The sequence below is a fragment of the Oncorhynchus mykiss genome, chromosome 29, assembly GCF_057628025.1.
Source record: "Oncorhynchus mykiss isolate SJ-2025 chromosome 29, ASM5762802v1, whole genome shotgun sequence".
In the NCBI taxonomy this organism is placed as follows: Eukaryota; Metazoa; Chordata; class Actinopteri; order Salmoniformes; family Salmonidae; genus Oncorhynchus; species Oncorhynchus mykiss.
In genome coordinates, this window is record NC_143050.1 from 30,211,825 (window position 1) to 30,221,767 (window position 9,943).

The 9,943-nt window shown below is 46.0% G+C and overlaps 1 long non-coding RNA gene across 1 annotated transcript; it reads left to right on the forward strand.

Annotated features, from left to right (window-relative positions):
- Positions 1 to 677: 677 nt before the first annotated feature.
- On the forward strand, positions 678 to 5,305 carry LOC149970419 (uncharacterized). The gene is made up of 3 exons (XR_016493332.1): positions 678 to 900; positions 1,269 to 1,330; positions 4,924 to 5,305. It is a non-coding gene; the product is annotated as an uncharacterized LOC149970419 (long non-coding RNA).
- The last annotated feature ends 4,638 nt before the right edge of the window (positions 5,306 to 9,943 follow it).

Consider the following 9,943-nt stretch of genomic DNA (forward strand, 5'->3'; position numbering starts at 1 on the left):
TTTAATCTTAAAAAGGAAAAATGTTTCTGTATGTGTATGTGTGTATGTATGTATGTATATATGTGTGTGTGTGTGTGTGTGTATGTGTGTGATGGGTTCATAAATTGTATCCAGCTTTTATATAGGAACCCCTGTGCTAGAATACTCACTAACCAATCATTGTCGCCCCGATTGAACCTTTACAGGGGGACAAGGCAGGGTTGTGCGCTGTCGCCTATGCTCTTCGCCCTAATTATCGAACCGCTCGCTCAGACGATTAGATCTCATGCAGCAATACACGGCTATAATACTAAAGATACTCTAAATAAGATTTCCCTATATGCAGATGACATCCTCCTCTATGTAACAGAACCCCAGGCTAGTATCCCAGCTATTCTTGATGTGATCAATTTGTTTGGTACCTTCTCGGGATACAGAATAAATTGGAACAAGAGTGAATTAATGCCCATACGGTCGCAAAATACCTCCTGGCTAGAACATCTCCCATTTAAGTTATCTTCAGAAAAATGTACCTACCTAGGAATTGAAGTTACAAACAATACTCCTTACTATTTAAAGAGAATTTCCCCTCTCTGAAACAAAAACTCAAAGCAAACATACTATTTTGGAGAACTCTCCCAATTTCTCTGCTCGGAAGAATTAATGCCATTAAAATGGTCTTCCTCCCACAACTGAGGATTGATTCTAAACAACGTTTGCCATGTTTTCAGTCGATATTATGGAGTTAATTTGGAAAAAAGTTTGCGTTTTGAGGACTGAATTTATGGATTTTTTTTGGTAGCCAAATGTGATGTATAAAACGGAGCTATTTCTAATACACAAGGAATCTTTTTGGAAAAACTGAGCATCTGCTATCTAACTGAGAGTATCCTCATTGAAAACATCAGAAGTTCTTCAAAGGTAAATGATTTTATTTGAAGGCTTTTATGTTTTTGTTAATGTTGCGTGCTGGATGCTAACGCTAATGCTAATGCTAAATGCTAACGCGAAATGCTAACTCTAGCTAGCTACTTTTACACAAATGATTGTTTTCCTATGGTTGAGAAGCATATTTTGAAAATCTGAGATGACAGTGTTGTTTACAAAAGGCTAAGCTTGAGAGATGGCATATTTATTTCATTTCATTTGCGATTTTCATAAATAGTTAACGTTGTGTTATGCTAATGAGCTTGCTGATAGATTTACACAATCCTGGATACAGGGGTTTTTTCATAGCTAAACGTGACGCAGAAAACGGAGCGATTTGTCCTAAACAAATAATCTTTCAGGAAAAACTGAACATTTGCTATCTGAGAGTCTCCTCATTGAAAACATCTGAAGTTCTTCAAAGGTAAATGATTTTTTTGAATGCTTTTCTGTTTTTTTGTGTAAAGTTGCCAGCTGAATGCTAATGCTAAATGCTACGTTAGCCATCAATACTGTTACACAAATGCTTGTTTTGCAATGGTTGAGAAGCATATTTTGAAAATCTGAGATGACAGTGTTGTTAACAAAAGGCTAAGCTTGAGAGCTAGCATATTTATTTCATTTCATTTGCGATTTTCATGAATAGTTAACGTTGCGTTATGGTAATGAGCTTGAGTCTGTATTCACGAACCCGGATCCGGGATGGGGAGATCAGAAAGGTTAACAGAGATAGCCCCAGCCTCAGAGATTCCGGTGCGAGTCGAAGGACAAGATGTGGTAGCTATTCTCGACTCGGGAAGTATGGTTACGTTAGTAGAGGAGCGGATGGTGACCTCTGCAGCACTGCTACCAGACAAAGTAGCCGTATCTTGTATCCATGGAGACACCCACTATTACCCCACTGTGAATCTGCCTATTCTCACTCCAAAAGGAAGGTGTACAGTCAGGGCAGGGAAAGTGCCCCAGCTGAAGGTGCCATTATTGATCGGGAGAGACTGTCCCCTATATAAGGAGCTTCGGCAGATGACGTTATGTACGGGAAGAAGAGGGACAGGAAAGAAGAGAAAATCCAAGCCCGAGGTAGTAGTCCTCCAAGGAGACGTAGCCGCGTCCTCGTCCTCTGCAGCAGAGGAAGAAATAGCGACCCAACGTTTACAACAGATATTCCAGGAAACCACCGATGAAGACACATGTGAAGGGTTATACACAACGCAGGAAGAAAGGAGCAACCAGGCGCTAAGGGATATATTTGAAGCTCCATCCGAGGAGGGAACCTGGAAGGGATTCTCCTCGGTCACCCCTGATGGGGATGTGAAACATCCTCCACATCCCTCTACCGAGGTCGACCTGCCCCAGGAATTAAAGGGACAGTTCGGCACCTCGCAGCATAGAGACCCAGACCTAAGGGAGGCCATGAGGAAGGTGAAGGTGATCGACGGGAGGAACGTCGACGGATCAGGTGAGCCCCCTCTTCCTTACTATGCAATCAGGCGGGGTCTCTTATACTGGGTCGTACGACGAAGGGGGGAAAACCAGGAATTACTAATGGTGCCTAGGCCATACAGGGATACAGTTCTACAGTTAGCCCATTCCCACGTCCTAGGAGGACACCTGGCACGAGACAAGACTATTGACAGAATCATGCAGAGATTCTATTGGCCCCGGGTCACCCGGGATGTGGCCAGGTATTGTAGGACGTGTGATCAATGTCAACGTACAGCCCCACGGACACACCTACGTAACCCTTTGATTCCTCTCCCCATCAGAGACTCCCTTTGAACACATAGCTATGGACCTCGTAGGACCCCTCCCAAAATCCGCCAGAGGACACGAGTACATCCTAGTGGTTATAGATTACGCTACCAAGTTCCCGGAGGCCATACCCCTGCGTAACATGTCGTCAAAGGGAATTGCCAAGGAGTTATTCCTGATGTTCTCTCGTGTGGGCCTCCCCAAGACTATCTTAACCGATCAAGGAACCCCGTTCATGTCCCGGTTGATGAAGGACTTGTGTCGGTTATATCAGGTTCAACAGATACGTACAAGCATATTCCACCCTCAAACAGACGGGTTGTGTGAACGCTTGAACAAAACGATTAAAAGCATGTTGAGAAGAGTGGTGTCCCGAGACGGGAAAAACTGGGACATGCTTCTCCCACACTTAATGTTTGCCCTGCGAGAAGTACCCCAGGCATCCACTGGATTCTCTCCGTTTGAATTGCTCTATGGCAGACCCTGTCGAGGAATCCTCGACTTAGCCAAGGAGACCTGGGAGACCCAACCATGCCCCTTTCGATCCACAATAGAGCACGTTACCCTGATGAGAGACCGCCTGTCCGCAGTGTGGCCCATAGTCAAGGAGCATATGGAGAAGGCCCAAAGGACCCAAGGCCGGGCCTATGATAAGTCCGCGACCCCCCGTGAGTTCACCGTGGGAGAGAAAGTGATGGTGCTTGTGCCCACGGCCGAACATCGCTTGCTGGCGCAGTGGAGGGGGCCCTACGAGGTAATGAAAAGGGTCTCACCGGTCAATTACCTCATCAAGCAACCTGACAGGAGGAAGAAGGTCCAACTCTATCACATAAACCTGCTGAAGACGTACCATGGACGAGAGGAGGAGGTGGCTTTGATGGCCCTGGAGGGCAAAGGAAAAGAGGAGGCTCTACCACAGGTGCGCCGTGGCCAAACTCTCCTACCGGAGCAGTCAAGACAGCTAGACAAGCTGATTATGAACTTCGGTCGAATATTCTCTCCATTCCCAGGACAAACAGATGTCCTGTTCCACCATATCCACACTGAACCCGGCAAGAAGGTGCATATCCGCCCTTACAGGATTCCTGAGGCTCGCCGAGTCATCGCTAAGAAAGAGGTGAGGGAAATGTTGAGGATGGGCGTGATCGAGCCCTCGACGAGTGAGTGGTCCAGTCCGATAGTCCTGGTCCCCAAATCCGATGGTAGTATGAGACTCTGCAACGACTTTAGGGGCGTGAATGCCATCTCTACATTCGATGCGTATCCCATGCCCCGCGTGGATGAACTCTTGGAGCGCTTAGGAAAGGCCAAGTTCATCACTACCCTGGATTTGACGAAGGGATATTGGCAAGTGCCGGTGGCTCCGGAGGATCGCCCAAAGACTGCCTTCGCCACCCCAGAGGGGCTTTTCCAGTATGTGAGGATGCCCTTCGGACTGCACGGTGCCGCTGCAACTTTCCAACGCCTCATGGATGCCATTCTACGGCCCCATCAAGAGTATGCAGCGGCGTACATAGACGATGTGGTCATCCACAGCGAGGACTGGGATAGTCACCTCCTGCGATTACGGGCGGTGCTCGTGAGTTTGGAAGCCACAGGGTTGACAGCCAATCCAAATAAATGCTGCCTGGGCCTGTCCGAAGCGGAATACCTGGGGTACACCGTGGGGAATGGGAAAATACGCCCACAGGCAGAGAAGACAAGGGCCATTCGTGACTGGCCTCGACCCCGGACCAAGCGAGACGTTCGGGCCTTCTTAGGGATAACAGGATATTATCGCCGTTTTATCCCGGGATACGCAACCATTGCCAACCCCCTCACAAACCTCATCAGGAAAAACCTGCCAAACCAGGTAGAGTGGAAAGACGAGACGGAAGAGGCCTTTCAATTGCTAAAAGATGGCCTGTGTTCTGATCCCGTTCTACAGGCTCCGGACTTCTCACAAGAGTTCATTGTGCAGGTCGACGCCTCGGATACAGGGCTCGGGGCCGTACTAGCTCAAGGTAAAGGTGAAGAAGAGAAGCCGATTCTCTTCATTAGTAGGAAGCTCAGCGATCGGGAACAGAGGTATGCGACCGTAGAGAAAGAGGCCTTAGCCATCAAGTGGGCCCTCGATTACCTCCGGTACTACCTACTGGGTCGGAGGTTTGCATTAGTTACTGACCATGCGCCCCTCACGTGGATGGCTGGTAAGAGAAACAATAACAACAGAATAGCCAGATGGTTTTTGTCTTTACAACCGTTCTCTTTCCATGCCATCCACAGGGCCGGATCGAGGAACGGGAATGCAGACGCGCTGTCCCGACGCGACCAAGACGGTGCGTCTGGCGCCCGACCCTCCGGTTCGGTCCTGGGGGGGAAGGTATGTGGAAGGACCACCAGAGGGCAGGCTGGGCTCATGGATAGTAGCCCAACAAGGCATGGGAGACAAGGTAACCAGAGGCAATTAAGCACAGCTGACGGTACTAATGACATACTCTCCTTCCCCTATAAGAGAGAGAATGGAACCAGCAGAGAGGGGGGAAAACTATCTCTGGAAGATGGCCACCGAGAGAGAGGAGCTATCCAGGAAGAACCACTAAGACGGTGACAAGCCCGTGACTTTTTGTTGTAGTTTAAAGATAATCCTATTATGTTCTTGTGTCATCTGGAGAAGAAGATGTATGTTTTTTTCCTTGGAAGATTTTCATTGATTATGTTGGAGTGTTTGTGTTGACCCAAAGCCCTCAATAGAGAACTGTGCTCAATCAAGAAAACTTACTCCTGACTCGTTTATTCCACCTTCCCGCTTTAGAGTGACGCCCAATTACTTGGTCCGCTCACAAATGGTATCAAGAATATGCATATCCTTGCTTCAGGTCCTGAGCTACATATTTGGGTGTGTCATTTTAGGCTAAAATTGAAAAAAAGGGTCCGATCCTAGTATTTCCACTTTATACCACTGGTCGTCTCAAATAAAAGTGTGAAGGACTTTGGTGTTACTCTGGACCCTGATCTCTATTTTGACGAACATATAAAAAATATTTCAAGAGCGGTCGTTTTTTTCTATCTTAGTAACATTACAAAAAACAGAAACTTTTTATCCAAAAAGAATGCAGAAAACCTAATCCATGTCACTACAAGATTAGACTACATGCTCTACTCTCCGGCTACCTGGATAAAGCACTAAATAAACTTCAGCTAGCTACGGCTGCTCGAATCTTGACTACAACCCCAAAATGTTATAATTTTACTCCAGTGCTACCCACTCTAGACTGGCTTCCTGTTAAGGCTAGGGCTGATTTCAAGGTTTTTCTGCTACCCTACAAAGCACTACATGGCCTTGCTCCTACCTATCTCACCGATTTGGTCCTGCCGTACATACAGTACCTACACGTATGCTACGGTCAGAAGACTCAGGCTTTATTGTTTTCAGAATATCTTGCTGAAGACAAGGGTTTCTCCTATAGAGCTACATTTCTATGTATTGGTCAGTTATATAACTCAGCAAAAAAAGAAATGTCCTCTCACTGTCAACTGCATTTATTTTCAGCAAACTTCAGATTCAACAACTGAGACATAAACTGAACAACTTCCACAGACCTGACTAAGAGAAATGGGATAATGTGTCCCTGAACAAAGGGGGGCTCGAAATCAAAAGTAAGTCAGTATCTGGTGTGGCCACCAGCTGCATTAAGTACTGCAGTGCATCTCCTCCTCATGGACTGCACCAGATTTGCCAGGTCTTGCTGTGAGATGTTACCCCACTCTTCCACCAAGGCACCTGAAAGTTCCCGGACATTTCTGGGGGGAATGTCCCTAGCCCTCACCCTCCGATCCAACAGGTCCCAGAAGTGCTCAATGGGATTGAGATCTGGGCTCTTCGCTGGCCATGAAAGAACACTGACATTCCTGTCTTACATGAAATCCCGCATAGAATGAACAGTATGGCTGGTGGCATTGTCTTGCTGGAGGGTCATGTCAGGATGAGCCTGCAGGAAGGATAACACATGAGGGAGGAGGATGTCTTCCCTGTAACGCACAGTGTTGAGATTGCCTGCAATGACAACAAGCTCAGTCCGATAATGCTGTGACACACCGTCCCAGACCATGACGGACCCTCCACCTCCAAAACGATACCGTTCCAGAGTACAGGCCTCGGTGTAACGCTCATTCCTTCAACGATAAACGTGAATCCGACCATCAACCCGGGTGAGACAACCGCGACGTGTCAGTGAAGAGCACTTTTTGCCAATCCTGTCTGGTCCAGCGATAGTGCGTTTGTGCCCATATGCGACGCTGTTGCCGGTGATGTCTGGTGAGGACCTGCCTTACAAAAGGCCTACAATCCCCCAGTCCAGCCTCCCTCAGCCTATTGCGGACAGTCTTAGCACTGATGGAGGGATTGTGCGTTCCTGGTGTAACTCGGGCAGTTGCTGTTGCCATCCTGTACCTGTCTCGCAGGTGTGATGTTCGGATGTACCGATCCTGTGCAGGTGTTGTTACACATGGTCTGCCACTGCGAGAACGATCAGCTGTTCGTCCTGTCTCCCTGTAGCACTGTCTTAGGCATCTCACAGTACAGACATTGCAATTTATTGCCCTAGCCACATCTGCAGTCCTCATGCCTCCTTGCAGCATGCCTAAGGCGTGGACCCTGGGCATCTTTCTTTTGGTGTTTTTCAGAGTCAGTAGAAAGGCCTCTTTAGTGTCCTAAGTTTTCATAACTGTGACCTTAATTGCCTACCATCTGTAACCTGTTAGTGTTGACCGTTCCACAATTGTTTATGTTTCATTGAACAAGCATTGGAAACAGTGTTTAAACCCTTTACAATGAAGATATGTGAAGTTATTTGGATTTTACGAATTATCTTTGAAAGAGGGGCGTTTCTTTTTTTGATGAGTTTAGATCCATGTGAGAGACGGAGACTGTCTCAACCTTTAAGTCTTTACTGAAGACTCATCTCTTCAGTAGGTCGTATGATTGAGTGTAGTCTGGCACAGGGGTGCAAAGGTGAACGGCAAGGTACTGGAGTGACGAACCACCCTTGCACTCTCTGCCTGGCCAGCTACCCTCTGACCCTATTATGGGGGCTAAGTTACTGGCTTACTCGCACTCTCCCATCCTTTCTGTCTTCGGACTCATGCAGAGGGGGAGATCTTTGTGGGCTCTATTCAGCCTTTTCTCAGGGTAGTAAGTTAGTGGTGTGCGATGGGTTGGCTCTGTCCAGGGGTAACTTTGGATGGGCTAACAGTGTCCCCTGACCCCCCTGTCTCAGTCTCCAGTATTTAGGCTGTAATAGTCTATGTGCCAGTGGGCTAGTCAGTCTGTCATATCTCATGTAATTAGTCTTATCTGGTGTCATGTGTAATCTTAGGTATGCTCCCTCTAATTATCCCATCTCTCTCTCTCGCCCCTCCCGGAGGACCTGAATCCTAGGACCATGCCTCAGGACTACCTGGCCTGATGACTCTTGGCTGTCCCCGTCCCCAGTCCACCTGTTTGTGCTGTTGAACCAGTTTCTGCTGTTCTGCCTGCAGCAATGGAACACTGACCTGTTCACTGAATGTGCTACCTTGTGATGCTGATTTAGTGTCTGTTCTGCCTGCAGCTACGGAATGCTGATCTGTTCACCGGTCATGATACCTTGCCCCAGACCTGCTGTTTCGACCCTCTCTCTCTCCCTAGGTTCCTGCCTTTCTAGGGAGTTGTTTCCCTAGGCACTGTTTTGCTACATCTACATTCCTTGCTCTCTGGGGTTCTAGACACCGTTTCTGTATAAGCACAACTGCAGACGTCAAAAGTGTTTCATAAATGCATTTGATTGATTGATTGAGTGATTGATTTATTGAGTGATTGATTGATTGGGTGATGGAGTGATTGATTGATTGAGTGATTGATTGGTTGATTGATTGGTTTATTGAGTGATTGATTGATTGATTTATTGATTTATTGCTTGAGCGGCATGTTTTCCTTTTACTGATTGCAAGGATTCGATTCACTGAAATTAAACCGAACACTAACTAATATGGCAAAGCACATCATTAAAATCGTCAAAAATTATAATTTTCAAATAACAGTTTCAAATCAATCACTATTTTTATTCATTTTTTACTATTTTGAGAAATGTAAAGAGGGGCATCGGTTATATAGTAAATTAAATTTGAATGGCCTAAACAAGATCAATAAGAGAGCTTTTAAAGCAGAGTGTCTCATGTCTTGACTGATCTTTCATGCGCAATGAGGCACCTAGCCTCTCTACTGCCTATCAGCTATTCCTCTATCATTGTGGATTTATATTGAAAATTGGTGCAGATTTGAAATATTTTATGTGTGTTATGGTTGCTAGTTAACCTATTGAAGATCTGGACAAACGATCCACCTACTACTATTGTCACTATGGATAGAGGGCAGGACAGAGTTGACTGCATAGTATGCGGCATAAGGGAAGTACCAAAACACCTTGATAGGGGAGGCGTATGCAAGCAGATGAGGAAATGTGGAAATGATATCGTAAAACCTAAGAATGGGGACATAAACCACCAAAACAATTCACAACCCTACCCTGTGCCCAATTAATTTTTTATCACACAAAATCTCCCCAAAGCAAAAATGTTTTCTAATAGAAGCATACAATCTGGGTTGTTCCCACTTTGAAATGACCGCCGTCCGGGACCAGTTTAGTACAGAAACTTTGTAAAAAGAAATCCATAACACATACAGTATTAATAAGACATATCAAAATATACATATATATATCTTTATGAAATCCTGAAACAATCCAAACATGAAAATTGAATTCACATAGTAACATTCCTTTTGTCAATACAAGTCTTTACACCACCGACAGCGTCAGTAATCTCCAAGGCTCCATGGGAACGTCCCGCTCTGGAGAATACCACGACGTAGATGTGCTTAATTCTAGTGATATGCAAACATTCTGGACAATTAGTCATCACTCTTGGCCTTGATGCCAGTTAGTCGCAGACGCATCTTCATCACTGACCTTCATCATAGTTCACATTCGTTCACTTGCTCTTATTTTTCCACTACAGCTGCTTCTAACTACATTGCTGCACAAATTAAACGTTATGACACACGCACCAGGACTGCGTGTTATCTATGAGTCAGTGTCACGTTCTGACCCTAGTATTTGTGTTATTTGTTTGTTTGAATTGGTCAGGACGTGAGTTGGGTGGGCATTCTATGTTTTGTGTGTCTAGGTTGTTTTTCTGTGTTCGGCCTAGTATGGTTCTCAATCAGAGGCAGGTGTCGTTATTTGTCTCTGATTGAGAATCATACTTA